The sequence below is a fragment of the Syngnathoides biaculeatus genome, chromosome 3, assembly GCF_019802595.1.
Source record: "Syngnathoides biaculeatus isolate LvHL_M chromosome 3, ASM1980259v1, whole genome shotgun sequence".
Classification (NCBI taxonomy): Eukaryota; Metazoa; Chordata; class Actinopteri; order Syngnathiformes; family Syngnathidae; genus Syngnathoides; species Syngnathoides biaculeatus.
The window spans coordinates 10085846-10104520 of record NC_084642.1 but is presented as its reverse complement, the minus strand read 5'-3'; the positions used below and the strand labels follow the sequence as shown (position 1 = coordinate 10104520).

At 43.3% G+C, this 18675-nt stretch overlaps 1 non-coding gene across 1 annotated transcript; it reads right to left on the bottom strand.

Annotated features, from left to right (window-relative positions):
* Positions 1 to 18540: 18540 nt before the first annotated feature.
* Positions 18541 to 18613, bottom strand: trnas-gga (transfer RNA serine (anticodon GGA)). The gene has a single exon. It is a non-coding gene; the product is annotated as a tRNA-Ser (tRNA).
* Between the last annotated feature and the right edge of the window lie 62 nt (positions 18614 to 18675).

Below are 18675 nucleotides of genomic sequence, written 5' to 3'. Positions count from 1 at the left end.
GCTTAAGACGGGCCCTGACATGTGCTGGTTTAAGCAGGGGAACCTTCCGTGCCACGCATGATTTCAAACCATGACGTCTTAGTGTATTACCAACAGTCAGCTTGGAAACGGTGGTCCCAGCTCTTTTCAGGTCACTGACCAAGTCCTGTCGTGTAGTCCTGGGCTGATTCCTCACCTTTCTAAGGATCATTGAGACCAGGGGATATCTTGCATTGGGCTGCACTCCGATTGAGATTGACCGTCATGTTTAGTGTCTTCCATTTTCTAATGATTGCGCCAACAGTGGACCTTTTTTCACCAAGCTGTATATTAGATGACGTTCCAAAATCCTGAAAAATTGAGACTTTTCAGGTGCTTTGGGCATGAAAATGCCCCAATCACCCTTCACGTCATTCAAAAGCATTCATACAGTGTGCGGCAAAATGTCTGTAGCGTGAGCCACAGGCTGAATAATGCAGCATTGTGTTTAACCAATCTAACTTTCCCTGAGGTGTCTTTGTGAGAGAGACCTGCACACAACACACGAAGCGAGCTGGTGATGAATTTGACCACCCCGCCGCCGGTCCGCTGGCTAGCTCGTGGGTCAGTGAGCCCACGGGGTAGTGAGCTAGCAAGCGGCCTGGCAGTGTGGTCACCTAATTCATCACCATGCACCGTGCATGGGTCGACACAGCATAGCACGAATAATAAAACGCATAAGACATTTAGGTAAGATGCATTTTATAAGTTGTAGTCGTAGCTTGGAAGCTAACTGAATACTATAGTGGTGGCAATGGGCCAAGTTATCACTCTGTAACTCATAGCTGTGGCGGTGTAGTAATGAATTAATTGCATTTAGAAAGAAATTACTGAAATCACTTTAGTCTTTAAGTACAGTTTTTATTGTCTGATATTTAAGCATAGTTTTAATGATCAGGGCGGCATGGTGGCGGAGCTGGTAAAGCATTGGCCTCACAATTCTGAGGACCCGGGTTCAGTACCGGCCCCGCCTGTGTGGAGTTAGCATGTTCTCCCCATGCCTGCGTGGGTTTCCTCCGGGCACTCCGGTTTCTTCCAACACATCCCAAAAACACGCAACATTAATTTGACAATCTAAATTGCCCGTAGGTGTGATTGTGAGTTTGGCTGTTTGTCTCTCTGTGCCCTGCGATTGGCTGGCAACCAGTTCAGGGTGTACCCCACCTCCTGCCCATTGACAGCTAGGATAGGCTCCAGCACTCCCCGCAATCCTTGTGAGGATAAGTAGCTAAGAAAATGGATGGATGTTAATAATCAAATGGCATAATGTTACAGTATCATTCAATAATATTGTGTGATGTATCCTTTTTAGGAATACATCTTTTGCCTCGTTTTTGATGACCACTTGGGTCTACTATGCTATTACATTTTAATGTCTTTATGGTGGTACTTGGAGAGACAAGTTTTTTTTTATTATTATTTTTTTTTTTTAACTTGCAAGCTATTAAGAATATGAGTGCCACTGCATTAGATCCCAATGTAAAATTCCAGCGCATGTCGTTCCTATTTGCAGACACTTGATGGCAGGAGAGTAGCAAAAATGTACTGCTGCTCAAGAGCTGCAGAAAATCCACTTAATTCCTTGGGAGTTTAAATTGCTGTTAAAAATTTCCTCTTGAGACTTCTTGCACGCCCTTCATCGCTTGGTTTTGTGGAGGGATTTTGTTTACGGCTGCCTGTTAATGAGGCCCATTGTGTTGAACTACCAAGGCCATCTTTTGCTCCTAATCTTAAGAAAGACTTGGCAAATACTTCACAAGACCCATCATTGGAATGGTACTTTAATGAGTTCACACAGTGACCAGAACAATAATAAAAACAGACCTCGCTTTAGTTAATAAAGGTTGGGACATACCAATATTCATTGAGTAAATTTTGGAAACGACACACAAACATGGCAACAATAAGTATTGGTTGTGCGATGTTTGCAGTGTAAAAGGGGGCTGCCGATGAATTTGCAATGTATTCTGCCAAGTTTCCCCAGAGGACAGTGGTTATTATAAACATACAGTCTGTCTGGTCACAGCAACCCCCCTACCCCCACCCCACTCTGCCTCCAGTCTAGCAACAGCTCTGCCAACCTGACTGTAAGTCAGAGAGACAGACCACATTATTTATCAATTGTGGGTGAAGAAGGGGGGGTTGATTGATCACCCATGACGAAGTATTGTCTATAATACCGACCCAGAAGACAGAAGTACGAAGGCTTAAGGGACCATGAATGTGCCAATGACAGACGCCAACTTTTACCTTCAGCACTGAGCTCCCTTTTGGAAAAACGTTTTCACCAGGAATACCTTCACAAATGCCAGTGCTTAGTGTAAACTATTCAATTTCCATCTGATTTCAAGTCCGGTGCTTACATTTCTTTGTGATTCCACAAGCTCTTACAACAGAGAAAAGAAAAACACTTACAACGTGTGGCTTTAAATTTACGATTGACATGTTCTTAAAACACACTTCTGATCAAATAGTTGGTATAAGTTACTAAACACTGGTGTTGTAGTTGCAACCACATAAACCGAGACCAAAACCATGTTCGTGGTTGGATGATATAGCAATTTATTGTTAATATTGTTCAATTAATCCATAAAGTGTTTTGGTAAGCTAATTAAAATTCAAGGATTTGCTATTTTCCGCTTTGAGAACAACTAAAACCTGAACTGATATGTCAGTCCCATGGAAGGCCTCAAAGGTATTTGCTGATCAGTTTAAAAATAATTGCTATCCTGGTTCTGGTTTTATCCAGTTACAGTCTTTATATTCACAAACAAATTACTGTGCAGTCCGCAGGTCTTATGAATTAATCCTGCGTGCCTCATATCTAAATAGGGGACCTCAGACTGAGTTAAAATAAAATGTATTAAGTAATGAAAGTAAAATCTGCCCCCTTTTGTTCCTTTCCCAAAGTGTTCCTGAGATCAAGAACAATCTCGGTTCTGACCGCACTGCCACATTGTTTATTCGTGACTGACATCAAGTGCTGTCATCACGTAAATCCCCTCCATCATCATTCGTTAAATGTCAAATTTTTAAAGCTGATCTCATCCCAAAATGCAAATTTCTGTCCTTAACAGTTGTTCTCGTTCTCCAATGATGTCTTTTTGATGATATTTTCCACAAAAGAACAGTAATTTAAAACACATTGTAGCCACAGATGACACGATCTGCCTTTCAAAGTCAAATCTCCAAAAACGCCTTTTCCACACAAATGTTCGGATATTCTGATATTCGACTGTGGACGTGCGAACCCCACAGGCAGCATCCATTCATCAAGCCGTTGAATTTGTTCTCGAGAACGGCAATTCCAAATGAAAGCGTGCAATCAGATATTTATTTTCATTACTGTAGGGGTCTTTCTGCCGGAATTTGACTGCGCTCTGCGGTTTGGGTTTGTCTTCCTCGACACTCCTTCGCTGAGCCGTGACTGAATGAACCCCGAGTTTTTGCGACTCGCGGCCATTTGAAATGATGAGGAAATGCTTCCATTTCAACAGATGACATTGCGATTACACGTAATTCTTTTCTCTTATTCTAAGCCTGTTGAATCATCAGGGAACTGTCAGCGTGAATAGTATGATGTTGGCTTGCAGTTTGCCCCTGCCAAAATCCTGTTAAGGGTGTTTGAGTGATGCCGGAGGACTGAAAAAGATACACATAGACTGTAGTCACCGCGGAGCCTAAACCACAGGCACTCGTGTCAAACGAGTCTGAACAGACCTTTTATTCCTGCACTGAGCCGCTTTATGCTTTAAGTGTGTACCTCATTCCAACTCTCTGAAAATGTCACTTTCTTTGAATTGTTGATTCATTCACAACTGCGCCGCACGTTCAAATGAGCACGTGTCCGGTGAAACCGCTTCTCGCATGTCCGCACACCCCACGAGCTCACCTGGGGTGTTTAGCACGGCAGGTCCTTGACTTTGTCGTGAACTTTGTTTGGCCGGTTGCCTTCTTGAGGTACTTGGTTTGACCCAGGTACTTCCCCTGCTGTCCAGAAGGCCCTGGCAATGCAAGGCTTGTCCAGACGTTTACACAAAGATCCTTTTACATTTTCCACTTCCTTGAAAATATGAATCCCAAGGACCCATGTGCGCTTGTATATAATTATGCATGCATATGGGCTGACGGAAGTAACAAGATTGGTTAGGGGGTGGTCAGTTTTGTCACTCAAAAGGAATTATTTTGACTCACTGCTTTATAACTCGTGTCTGTTCAAGTCAACGCCATGAAGGTTTAGAGTATTAGTTAAGAAAATATGAAGCCTTCTGTGACTATGTACAATAGCCAGTTAAGCACTTATTTTTGTGTTATAATTACACAAAATCTGTATAATGGTTATTTCCTCGGGCGCCATGGTGGCACAGCTGGAAAGCATTGGCCTCACAGTTCTGAGGACCCGGGTTTGATCCATATGTTCTTCCCGTGCCTGCGTGGGTTTTCTCCGGGCACTCCGGTTTCCTCCCGCATCCCAAAAAAATGCAACATTAATTGCACACTGTAAATTGCCCATAGGTGTGATTGTGAGTGCGGCTGTTTGTCTCCATGTGCCCTGCGTTTGGCTGGCAACCACTTCAGGGTGTACCCCGCCTCCTGCCCGTTGATAGCTGGGATCGTCTCCAGCACTCCTGTGACCCTTGTGAGGATAAGCGGATAAGAAAATGGATGGAGGAGTTATTTCCGCACTTTTTTTTTTTTTTGTCATGCATCCTCCAAAATCTAACGGTGCAACATTACTTTTGCTTTTCATGTGTTCCCCAATTCCAATCATTTGGCTGGAGAAACTTTCTCTTGTTTTCATACACGTTTATTTTCAAATACATGTCATTTAATGAGGTTAGGGGAACATTATATCATGACATTGGACGGGAGGATTTTCATTTTTGCTGACTTTGTCAGGGACTGAGTGAGACAAATAGAAGACCTAACAAGTAATCGCCATCATTGGCTTTAATCCACAACACAGAATCGAACACCACCGATTACACATAACACCAAAGCAAAATACTTTGTTGTCAAACCATGATCACAATGCTGCAAACTCTCCAGTAGTCTCCAAAATCCACTCAAGCGTGCGCACATCAATTAATCCCCCTTGACACATCAGTTAACCAAGCCAATTCGTCATGGGTAGGCTACGTTGAAGAGGAGAGGAAAATATGAGGAGAGCACGGAGACAGAAGAAGAAGAAAAGAAGGGAATTGAAGATGGAGCGCCCCAATCACCGTGATGGATGATGAAGAGGATGTTGATGAATGACTGCCGAGAATCATGGATGATTCTGGGCGGGTGGGGTGTAAAGTGGGAAATAAGACACTGGCAATATGGTGTGGGTGTGCTGTTAGTTAGCTCTTTGTTTTCATGTCAACAGGAATTTTCAACCACCAGTGTGTTGATTGTCTTGCATTTTTGACACGTGAGCTATCATGTACTGAATGAGACAACAACAAAAAATGACTGATTGGCTGAAAAACATCACTCAAAAAAATTACTTTTACTGGTCGGAAATGTAACGTCATGTAAGGAACCCAACAATGGAAGATTGGACAATAATAGCTGAAAGACTGCATGGCTTTACCACAAAAGAAGACATTTGTAGAGAGGAAAAACTGTGCCTCTAAGTGTATCCAAGGCCCTTTGACTGTGGCTTATCATGGACACTTTGTTACATAAATTGGAAAGCAATAAAAGTTGGGCAAAGAGGAAGAAAAGCTGTAGAGAAGACAGAGAGGGGGTTTTGCTAAAAGGAGTCAAGGGCGGAAAAAGAGAAGAGGTTGCCCCTGCAGGGTTGTGTGGCCGGCTATGCGCTCCTGTTCTGCTCAGCGGCAGCGGCCGGCTAAATAAACAATCCTAATTGGCTGTGGAGCCCCACCAGTCTGGGGTTTCACTCGCTTTTCATCCTCGGGAAGCTGCCGGGAAGCTGTGGGAGAGCTGAGGTGAAGCGCCGTGATAAACACACACTTAACCGCACACGTATAAAATCTCCCACATGCATATATGCTCTAGTGTAAAGCTCAATTTGGACATCCAAACTTTGCCCTACTTTTTTGCTCGCTGTCGTCACATAAATGTGATGGATGTGTGTGTGTCTGTGTGTGACCTGCGACTGGCCTCCTTTAATCCAGCTAAACAGAGCGGCCTAACGCAGCTTCTTGAAGGAACGTATATCACATGCACACTTTAATTGTTCACATAAAAATAAAAACACATTTTCAAGCTCAGATGGATTAGACATGGATTCTCCATAGAGCTCGTGCACGTGACGTCACAATTTTCACGGCGCCATATTGCCGGTCAAACAGAGCGGCCCGACATTGTGGGGGACATTGAACCGGAAGAGATTATTTACAATACCCGAGACCTGTTGTGCTGTTGGTTGACGGATGAGACAGATATTCAGAGAGATCGTTCTTTGGAATACCATCTGAAAAGATAGATGGATTTGGGCAATTAAACGTGATGGATGGTGCCCAACCAAAATACACACACGGCTGTGTAGCGATCGCTTCATTTCAGGTAGGAATTCTTCTTCTCAATCTCAAATTACCAAAACGTATTTATAATGCCAAGTTGGCTCATTTGAGAACAATACGTTTAAAAAAATAAAATAAAACTGTTGCAGAGGTTGACGGAGGTTAAGTGTGGCCACAATCGCTTCCGTGTACGTTCCGTGGAGAGGACTCCATCCTCTTTTATTTTTGTTTTCAATGATAGTTAATGAATGCAAGTTTGTGTAAAACCAGGGGTCATTTATTTAAATATTAGTATGTGTGTTGAATACTAGCTGAAAAGATCGATGGATTCTGGCAGAGGTTAACGTGTGACCGAACGCTTCCGTAATCACGAGCCGTCAACCTGTCACAATGTGGGATTTATTCCTGATGAGAACAGATCGAGCAACGAAGTATTTGTATGCATCCAGTCTTTTCTGCGCTTCCAAATTTTCCGTGTAAATCTCGATGACTTACTCACCAGATCCATGTGTATATCCAGTTGTCCAAGACAAGCGGAAGCAAATTAACAGTCCAATTGCTTATTGGTGAAAACATCGACTTCAGCATTAAATACAGGTCCTCCATGCTGAGTTTATCTAATTTTTCCACGTAATTTTTCTCACTTATTCAAATTTTATTCTTGGAGGAATAAAAAAAGGCTTTGGAATGAACGCTATTCCATTTCCATGTATGAAGATCCAGGCAGCTGCCCCCAAGCCATGACAATAGAATGCCTGTTATGATATGTTTTCATACCAAAAGTGGTTGCTTAGGCTATGCCCTGTGATTGACTGACCACCAGTTAATTGTGTGTACATTCTGTCACATACTTTTTGTGAGCTCGTTTATTCTTTGCAAACAAACATTGGCAACTCCTGACCTGCCATTTTCAGTCAATTTTGAGAATATCATTATAACAATTTTGCTGCCCCCCGAAGGCGGTGGGCCTGCAAAAAAAAATATTGGGCACCATTGCCTTAGAGCACAGGTGTCAAACTCAAGGCCCGGGGCCAGCTGCGAAGGCATATCACATGCATCAACTTTCATGATTTTTGTTCAAATCTGTACCAAAATTATGTCATAAACAATTACGAGATATTACACCTATTTTTATGTTACAAACAACAATAGTTGAAAAACCCGTCACTCTCTATTTCTCATTCCAAAACGAGTTCATAAATTTCATATGTAAATATGATGAGGCAGTTAAAGATTTTTATGGTTTCACAGTCATATCGGCCCTCCGAGGGGAACTGTAAATAAAATGTGGCCCGCGACAAATAATATTTCAACACCCCTGGCCTAGAAAGACTCCCAACTACCGGGGACAAATTCCTTGTGTGTCTTGCAACGTACTCGGCCAAGAATTCTGATTCTATACGTATGACAAGGTCTACTATTTTCTATATTGCTCAAGTTTAATTGAGAGTAAAATTTCTAGAGGTCAGTTTTCCTGGTATGTCACCACAAAAAGTGCACAGCGCCCCGCCATTTTTTTCTTCTCCTAAAATTCACTGTCGACCAAAGCAAGCAAAGCAAAGAGATGAATGGCAATTTTTGTAATACAATAAATGTAGCAGGCGGCACGGTGCCTCAGCTGGAAAGCGTTGGCCTCACAGTTCTGAGGTCCCAGGTTCGATCACGGACCCGCCTATGTGGAGTTTGCATGTTCTCCCCGTGCCTGCGTGGGGTTTCTACCGCGCACTCCGTTTTCATCCCACATCCCAAAAACATGCAGCATTAATTGGACATTCTAAATTGACCTCTAGGTGTGATTGTGAGTGCGGCTGTTTGTCTCTATGTGCCCTGCGATTGGCTGGCAACGATGGCCTGATGACAATTGAAATATTCTCCACTCCTGCGACCCTCGTGAGGATAAGTGGCTAAGAAAATGGATGGATAAATGTAGCCTTTTGTGTACAGCAGTCCTCAAGCAAAAGAAGCCTTTGCTTGAACTATGTTCCTAGAATGGGGGGGGGGGGAGAGGCTCCTTCTACTCTTGAACAGATCCTGGGCTCTTTCCAAGAATGTGAAAGTGGTTGTCATGGAGGATTGAATGAAAAGAGGATGACTGTCTGGAGACGAATGGCACTGCTCTCTCTAAATAGTGAACGAAAGAATCCAACGACCCTCAGACTGAAATGAACTGCCAAGAAAACACAAGATTGGGCGACAATAATAGATTTAGGCAGGAGAAATCCAAAGCGGACGAGGCCGACCAAAATGGCAGCGAGTTGTACAGCGATAGAAAGCTGCGTGACAACCGCAAGAAAAAGATTTGGTTTTATTTTTAGAAAAATATAGCAATAAGCATGTAGCTCAATGTACTTGTTTGCAGCAAAAGGCTGTCTCTGAAGGCATCCTCTGGAATTTTTTGCATTCTTGGGGGTTTTGTGGTTCTGGCAACAGGAGAAAGTTAGGAGTCAAAGGGCTGGATGTGAAGTCGGGTCAGACCCAAAGGCAGCAGCCCTGCCCGACTTCGACTTACAGTATGCGGTACCGCCGCTCTTTGCATCTTGTCCGACTTTGCTTGTGGAGGCCGTGCTCGATAACGGTATTCTTGTTTGTGTGCGCGCCTTAAATTGAAGTCTCCTGATGAGAGTCACGCCATGCACATCGAGTATTAGTCAGTACCACGCTTGACTGAAAGTGGACACTAGGCAAGTTCTTTTCCCTTAACTGGCTTGGATAATCGGTCAAACACATGGAAATGCGCAACGGGGGTTACAAACCAGGACCTGGGAAGATCATGTTGATGACTTCAAAAGCATGCGTCGGTCAAATGGAATCGAGATGACGTCTTATGGGTTGTTTTCACTGAGGTCACATTTTTTGCTGAATTACGCATACACCACTGCGCGCCGCCATTTAACCTCTACCGAACGCGCACCAGTGTTGTAGCCTGTGGAATGCTCTCCGTTACTGGTTATGTTTTTGTGTTTCTCGGGCATCTCGGGACTCAAGTACACGAGAGAGAACTTGCTAACCATCAGAGAGGCTTCTTCTGACTTCTGACTTTTTTTCGACAACTCTGGCCAATTCGCTGAAGCTTTTTCCAGAGTTACTCGTCGGCGCGCTCTTCAAAGCCTTGCGATCTGGTACACAAGTCCGGCTGCGTAAGCGGGGACGTCGTCTAACGCTTCCGACGAAAGACTTTGGAACGTTCTGCGGCTCTGTGCTTCACGGAGACTTGGCTTTGTGGACGATTGCCCGACACTGCTATCCCGCTTCCCGGTCTCAACCTCCCTCGTACTGATGTGCTAACAAGCTTAATCGATACTCTTTTCAGAAGGCCAACATTACAGTTAAGATCGTTTTTTGTGAGTCACTTGAAAGATTCAGGAATTTTGTGAAATACTGGATTTGTTTCTTCTTTTGTCTTTCTGGCATTGTCAAAATTTTAAACAAATAATAAACCTTTTGCTTTGCTTGTGGTGAACTAATATACAGGTTTTACGTTCAGTTTGCCTCGATATTAAAAAAAATAATATTCCACAGCCTTTCGCTTTCTGTGTAAGCATACAGGTAAGTGCTCCTCCTTTGTGATTTCTGTCACATAGAGTAAAAGCTCAAGGGCACAATACCGCGCTTTTGTGATGCAGTCCTGAGTCCTACGATGTGTGTATTCCAGGTAGCCTAGTAGTCAGTCTGGACTTGATGTGCTGCTGGGCGCGTCTTCAATAAATGCATCTCGAAACATAATGTCGTCCACCTTGCCTATGCATGAGTAACGGAGCTCAGGGATCGAAAATGACTGCCGTTTTAGGCAGCAGAACGGGTGTCGTCACGTGAAAACAACCCATTTGTGAACAAATGGTGAACAAAGGTGAAATATATCTATATTGGCACATAGATGTTTTTGACCATCAGGAGCTTAGTAATGGTGTTTTTTCCCATTTATTTATTAGTATTAAGCAGGCTTTCGTAAGGCAAAGAATGGATTCACGAAAATTTGATTAATGTCATTGATTAAATACAGAACTTGTAATTCACTTTGTAGTATCTTTTAGTTTGATACTGAGCACCAACTGGGAATGGCATCTAACCCATTCGCGGGCAGCGTCCCATTTTTGGGACATCATGTTTTTCACGCATTATAGCCTTCAGTATGTCAAAATATTGAAATGTTTTAATCCGATACTTATTCTGGTTTTTGGGACGATCTACTAAGAAAACCCAAGTACCCTCTCGCGGTCAGTCTCCCATTTATAGGATGAGATGAAAAATTAGTAAAGTTATCATACAACTTAGCCATAAACGAAAAAGAAGTGTTATTTCCTTGATTGTGGCCTGTTATGAGATTTTTATCCCAATAAAGCAAAAAATTGCCACTATGCCCATGAATGGGTGAAGTTTGTAAAGCCTTTTTGTTCTTAAATTATTCAATATTTGCCAAAATGCTGGCTATTTTGAAGGGAGTTGCATTGCATGAACGACAGTGCAAATCATCGTGTTTTGAAAAACTCATAAGTTGGGTCACTCGTATGTCAAGGCACCGGTGTTATCTGCTATCAATAGCCAGGTAATTATCATGGTCAGATACCGTATACACTTCTGTGTGATCCGAGAGATTTGATAAGGGCAGGCCTGGGCAACAAACAGTTTTTTCCAAAGACTTTTGTAAAGATGCCATCAGCATTTCCCTGGAAGTTCAGTTGAAGTGAGAGAGAGAGAGAGAGAGGAGGGGGGGGGGGTGAAGAGAAGAGAGGGAGAGGCTGAGGGCAAGCTTCTTCTGAAGGCGGCAGGCGGCCAACAACAACAGCCGACTCCAGTAGGTCGGCACAGGAAGGGACTTGGGGAAAAGGGGGGGGGGGAGTGGATGAGTGTTAGTGCGGATCTACATGTGTGTGAAAGAGTGAGTGGTGAGGCTCTTAAAACCCTCGTGCGCGCACCCTGGACTCCTTCAAGCGCTCCCCGTTTGTTGTTCGCAAGCCAGAGTGCTTTCAACTGGGCCCCGTCCCACGGGAGTCGTTACTCCGCATTCCTTTCCCATTATTCCAGGCATCCCTTTATGAGCAGCAACATCCTCTGATTCGTTTGGCTTTTCCTCTTACCCCCGGTGTTCTGTTTATTTTTTTTTTTAACTTCTCATTACCTTGCACTTATTAGTTGCTGCTGTTGCTCGTCCCGAGGTGTGAATCGCTGATGAAGCTTGGGGGGAGGGGGGGGGGGTCTGCTTTGTGGTGCTGATTGGAGTGTGTTCTTTAAAACGGTGATTCCCAACCACTGCGCAGTGACACATTACTGCGCCGAGAAGGATTATCACGTTGAAATGATCCAAACCCACTTAAGTGGTCGGAAAAATATTCATTTGTGGCAATTCTCTGTTTATTCATCCAAAGCTGTGACTTATAAAGACGTGCAGAACGATGTTCCACGACTTGGTCGAAGGTACTTCTAACTAATCCTGATGACGTTCACACAACAGAATAATAGATTTTTGTTCAACTAAAACAGGCCCAGATTCCACATTCATTTTTTATATTCATTTTGGTGAGATCATTTCAGTAAACTGTAGGCCCAGATGCTTTGTCACTGGATGGATGGATTAATTATTTCCCTTTTGAGCCTATGAATTACCCGTTAAAGTACATCCATCCATTCATACATTTTCTTTGCCGCTTATCCTAATGAGGGTCGCAGGGAGTGCTGGAGCCTATCCCAACTGTCAACGGGCAGGAGGCGGGGAACACCCTGAACTGGTTACCAGTCAATCGCAGGGCACATGGAGACAAACAGCCGCACTCACAATCACACCGAGGGGCAATTTAGGGTGTCCAATTAATGTTGCATGTTTTGGGGAGGTGGGGGGAAACCTGAGTGCCCGGAGAAAAGCCACGCAGGCACGGGAAGAACATGCAAAATCCACACAGGCGGGTCCGGGATTGAACCTTTGTCCTCAGAACTGTGAGGCCAACGCTTTGCCAGCTGTTCCAATATGCCGCTCCCATTGAAAGTACTTTTTTCCTTTTTTTTTTTTTTTTTAACCGACATATCTCGTTCTCCCCCGTGTGGTAAATATAAGCAGAATAATGTAGTGATACAGGTCAATTGTAATAAGTCCATGTCAAAACAGGATGTGCAACGGATACAAAGTCTACACACCCCTGTCGAAATGGCATTTTTTGTGACAAAAAAAAAACAGATAAATCATTTCACATCTTTAAACCTGAGCAACTCAGCTGGAAAAAGGATGAAATATTTCAGAGAGCAGAAGTAAACGTAATCAGAGATAATGTGCACACCCCCTGATCACTGGTGATATGAGTGTGAATGGTATGAATGGTAACATATACTGTACTTGCCAGCATTTAATGTGCCTCTTACTGACCCCTATGACTCCATTTTTGTATTAATATAGCACAAGCCATTGTTTGCTGAAGGCTTGCACCGCATCAAAGGGATGCCATTGTTTGAATGTATCAGGATAAGTATACAAAAGAATTTCCAAGGTATTAAATATACCACGCAACAGAGTGCAGAGTCATCATGTGGAAAAATTATGACCCACCAGAGACATTACCTAGAATTGGACGGCCTTGCAAAATTGACAAAAAGAAGAGAGGGAGGGCTGCCAGCAGGCTGACAGCAACATTAAAGGGGCTGCAGAGATTTTTTGGCAAGTACATGCTGTTTAGTACATAGACGACAATCTTCTCCATTTGTCTAGAATATCGACGAGAGTGGCAAGATGCAAGCCTTATCTCACAAAAGGAAAGAAAACAACTCCTAAAGGCACGTGGGAAAATGTTTTATTGTCCTATGAACCCACGTTTGACCTTTTCGGCCATATGGAATTCCAAAACGCTGCTCATTGCCAAAGTCAAAGGTTAGATTCACTGAGCAAATCCAATTCAGATTTTTTTTTATTTTTTAGCTCATCATGATACCACAAGATTTTTTTCATTCGATGTGAACAGTGCAATTTCACTTCACCCCCCCCCCAAAAAAAAAAAAATTCTGAATCTGACATCTTTTACATTTGTGGATATGAATTCATCGTACTTTTTATTTTCAAACGATTTTACTTTTGTGTTTAAATCTTTACTTGAAGCGCACTGTTCCCTCGTGCATGAAATGTGCTGTACAAGTACATTTGCTTTGCTTAAGTTGGTAGTTTGAATGTGACTGGTTAAGTTTAAACATAGCCACATACAAAATTTTCAAGATGAGTTTCTTTTTGTCTTACTTCCACTATCTAAAATATTTCTTTTTTTTCCATCAAGTGGCACTAACATGAGAGTAGATGATTGAGAAGCATGGCAGCTTTAAAGAGTTTCTTTTGTCGATCATGAGGTGGGAACGTGAAGTCACTCGCTAACGCAAAGGACGACCTAACCGGAATAGTAAACAAGCCAGCGGGCGAATGGGGTGTGTGGCCTTTTGTGTTCCACGGCGACATAACTTCATTCATCCCTCACTTCGTTGTGCCCTGGCTTTTCCTGGATCCCGCCGATGCCTGCCTAGTACCTGTCATCGGCTTCTCTATAAATAAGATTCAGTTCTCGCGGTGCGCTCCCAAATGTTCCACGATGAAAACCGCGAGTTGCAACTTCAGCGCAAATCCCGCTCAAGTATGGTGATGGCTGTCCATTTTTCACCTGTTGCCAACAATATGTGAAATCATTTAGTGAGTGAATATAATCAATGATCTAACATGTTGTTGGCAGTAAACCGGAGGGGGAAGAAAATGTATTTCACACGGGAAGGGCAGATCAGACTCAGACCTGATACCTTGAAAGTCTTTGTATTTCATCATATTCCGGGTGAAAAATTGACATTGTGTCATACGGAACCTAAAAAAAAAAACAGGACAGCAGAGAGAGTTGGCTACGACGGCCGGCGAACATCTGCTCTGGACAACAGCTGTCACAGCCTCTCCAGTTCCTCATCTGACGACTAGACCACCGTGCCTCTTCTCCCGCTCCTTTATGTTTGGTCAATCTCTCCATTCTCCCTCTCGCGGGTCTCCGCGACCTGAGACGAGAGGAATGTTAACAAGGAGAGTGTCGAGACTTTTCAAGGTCTTCGAGAGTGAGAGAGAGGAGGGAGGCACGGCGCCTCAGACAATGTGAGTGACGTCTCGTTGATTGTCATGTACTGGCGAAAGTGTTTTGCGTCAACTTTGTGTCACAGAGGGTGCGCACACACATGGAGGCTCGGTGAAGGGTCCACCTTTTTGGGAAAGAAGGATGAAGTCAGATAGATGTTCTTCGCTTCAAGAGAAAGTAAAAAAAAAAAAAAAAAAAAAACACCCTGACCAGAACATGATGAAATGGTCATGTGCTCCATCGGGGGACACTGTTACTTTGCCTGTTCTCGTGCTCATAATTCTACAAATAAAGAGGCAGAACTTTCCCTCTTCATTCATTGTTCATTTTCACAGTTGGAGTTATGGAACTGTAAAAGTGACCCGTAAAATGGGAATTAAACATTGTATTGTCATTTCCGGCCTATAAGCCGTGACTTTTTTTTTCACACGGTTTCAACCCTGTGGTTTATGCGGTGATATGCGGCTAATTTGTGATTTTTTTTTTTTTTTTTTCCTAACGGCCGCAAGGGGGGCACTCGAGCGGAAAAGGTGAGAGTGAGACCGGTGGAATATATGTGCCGAGGAAGTGACTTTTACCGGTCCAGCCCTATTAGTGCTGTGCTGGTGTGTTAATGCCATGTCTCAGTGATTTTTACCAGTATGTTTTTTTTTTTTTTTTATAATCGGCCCTGTTAGCGCGGCGTAGCGTCAGCATTAGCGCGGCGTTGCTAGTGTAAACCTCTCTGTGTGCCATATTTGTAAATATCTCGTGTTTCAATGTAGGTTTCACTGTGGGCACTTGGGGCTTTTACACAGCTTCGGCGTATGTATGTACCAAATGGTATTTCCTTTACAAATGTACTGGGTGGGGTGCGCTCTGTAGGCCGGGAATTATGGTATATTACTAAAATGGTCAACCGTATCATTTTGTCCATCAAGAACGTCATGCTAACAAGCGATGGGCTAATGGACATTAGCATAAAAGCTACTTAACACACATGAAACAGCGACACATCTATGCGCAGTACCACATTCCAACCTACAACCAAAATAATTAAACCTGCAGGGTCTGTTAAGACAATCAAGACTAAATTAATATCAAAACTGATGTTTTGATGCTTCTAAATAGTTGTGTTCCTCTGCAACAGATTTTAGCAGCATTAGGCAAAGGGATGCCTTCACTTGCCTAAAATCACTTCCCTAAATCAGTGATAAATCTGTCAAAAGTGCATTTTTATGTTGAAAAACAGCTCTGCAGAAGAATGCTGTCCACAACAAGCTGGCCTTTTCTTCACTGCTGGAAATGTCCCCCACCCCCTCTTTTGCCTGGAAACACATTCTTTCATCGCACCTCTGACCGTGGAGAGCGGCAAGAAATCCCGCAGAAATAAATGAACAAATAAACAAGTCGGAGAAAGTCCAGGCCTCGATACTCCGAGCATTTCTCGGTTGTGTGCGAAGTGTGCGTGACACACTTCGTTGTTGCTTCGGGCCCAAGATAATCAAACACTTCAACTCCTAACTACAAAGAGGTCCATATTGTTGCCATTAATACCAAAATCCAATCTTGCAATGCTTCCACTTTAGTTCGGCACGTGAGAGGACGGCCGGGCGACTGACAAGCTCGTCATCGGGGAACTGAACTGCTGACTCCGACTCGGTCTACTTCCCCGCAACGGCGCAAACACGCTCTCTTCCTGCAGGGCCGGATGCGGAGCTGCGACGAGCCGCACGGCCTCGCTGTTATTTCTGGCATCAAAAAGCCGCCGTTTGTGAACACAATGGCGCACTAAATGCAGCAATATAGCCTCAAGGTTATTGTCTTTTCCCTTTGGGGAATATTTATTTAGTAGGACCTGTTCAAAGTGCAGTCCCCCCTTTTTTTTTTTGCCTCGCATCTTCGCTATCATCAAACTGTCCACTAGATGTCTCTAAAGTTGTCCTCCATTACTGATGGTCTCACCTGAGCCTTATTCTCTGGTCATCTTAAATATCCTTCCCCGTGCTGACCTTATATTTCAGTTCTGTCAGATTGGGTAATATTGTTTCTTATGGTTATTATTGTTGAAGGCATACTTAAAAGGCATTTTTTTCCCATTTATTCCTTTCTTAAACTTGCTTATTCAAGTATGCTGACTGTATATTAAAAAGCTATGTCAGAATAGATCCTGGACAGGTGTCACGGCTGGTATATGTCAAACCCAAACGACGAAATTTAATGTAGGCCAGGTACTGAAGAAGCACATCTACAAATAGATTCTGTGGCGGTTGAATTATTATTATTATTATTTTTTATTTCCCATTGCGCATGAAGAGGCAGGACAACTCATGTCTGCTTCATAATTTCAAAGGGCCTGCCCACAATGCCCAGAGCATCTGACACTTCCTGTCTCAGAAGTATGTGTCAATGCACCCAATCTTATTGTGTTTTTTTTTTTTTTTTTAACCTTTTCCTAAGTTTTTTTTTTGCGACTTGAGACCTGCAACCTTTTTTACACACCTCATATTTTGGGGGGGGGGGGGGGGACTAGTGGAGTGTAATTTTTAAAATACTGTACTGATCAGAGACACTTGCCTTATTTTAGAAAGTATACAAAAGAGTTGGTCTATATGAGGCGGCACGCTTGACCAGCTGGAAAGCGTTGGCCTCACAGTTATGAGGTCCCGGGTTAGATCCCGGCCCCGCCTGTGTGGGGTTTCCCTGTTCTCCCGTGCCTGTGTGAGTTTCCTCCAGGCACTCCGGTTTCCTCCCACATCCCAAAAACATGCAACATGAATCGGACACTCTAAATTCCCCCTAGGTGTGATTGTGAGTGCAGCTGTTTGTCTCCATTTGCCCTGCGATTAGCTGGTAACCAGTTCAGGGTGTACCTCGCCTCCTGCCCGTTGACAGCTGGGATAAGCTCCAGCACTCCTGTGACCGTTGTGAGGATAAGCGGCGAATAAAATAGATGGATGGATGGATGGTTTACATGAGCTTTTAAAAAAAGAACAGACTTAGGTTATGCTGATGGAAAAGCACGTTTGCCACATTTAGTCGTTTTTGGTCCCAAGCCCAGAAAAAAATGGGTGAGCTACAACAGGAAGGGCATCTGGCGTAAATACTGTACCGAATGTCATGGCAAAGTTTTTTTTTTTTTTTTTTTTTTTTTTTTTGTGGTGACGCATGACAGGAAAAAGAGCCCAAAAATCACTTCTTATTTGAGCATTGCATATTTCTCATAGAATAGCCTGTTTTATAACTACCTTTAAGGTAATACTCGAACATATGATTTACTGTATATACTGTGTCTAAGGTTCAACATTTAAAGGTAGTACCTTGTGAATTTTTCAAACTGCTGGCCAAATTTGAGTGTTGCCTCACTTTAATCCCTGGCCCCCTCACATTTCTGCCCCAAAGACACATTTCTGTGCACAGCAGCTGTTGCTGCACACAAAATGTGACCGGTTTGATGAATTTCTTGAAATGTACAATCAATTTAAAATATAAAAGTGGCAATAAACTTACCTGACGCCCCGGTGAGAGTGGTGAGGCTGCGTGAACAAATTCGGGTACAAATCCTATTTCTAGTCTCTGATTGGCAGTTCTTGTTGTGCAGGGACCAGTTGTACAATGATTAAAATTATAAAGTAGAGCCATAAAACTTGACCAAAGAGGGATGATTTTTCAAAAGATCCATAAATATTCTATTGTCAAGTTATGCAGACACTTTTAACCAGGGGTGTGAAACTCATTTCTGTCACGGGCCACATTGTGGTTATGGTTTCCTGCAGAGGGACCGATTATGACTGTGAAACCATAAAAATATTTAATTGCCTCATCATATTCACGCACAAAATTTATGACTGTTTTTGGAAGAGTAGTGTGTGTGTGTTTCTTTCGGCTTGTCACTTTCGGGGTCGCCACAGCGTGTCATCTCAGATGAACGCATATATACGTTTGGCACAATTTTTACGCCGGATGCCATTCCTGACGCAACCCTTCTCAGGGAGTGGAGGCCCCAGTGGGATATGAACCCGCAACCCCTCGTTTTCCAAACCAGTGCTCTAACCACTGAGCTACGGGGCCTCACTTTTTGGAAGAGTAGTGTTGGTTAAAAAAAAAAAATTGTAGTATCTCAACATTATCAT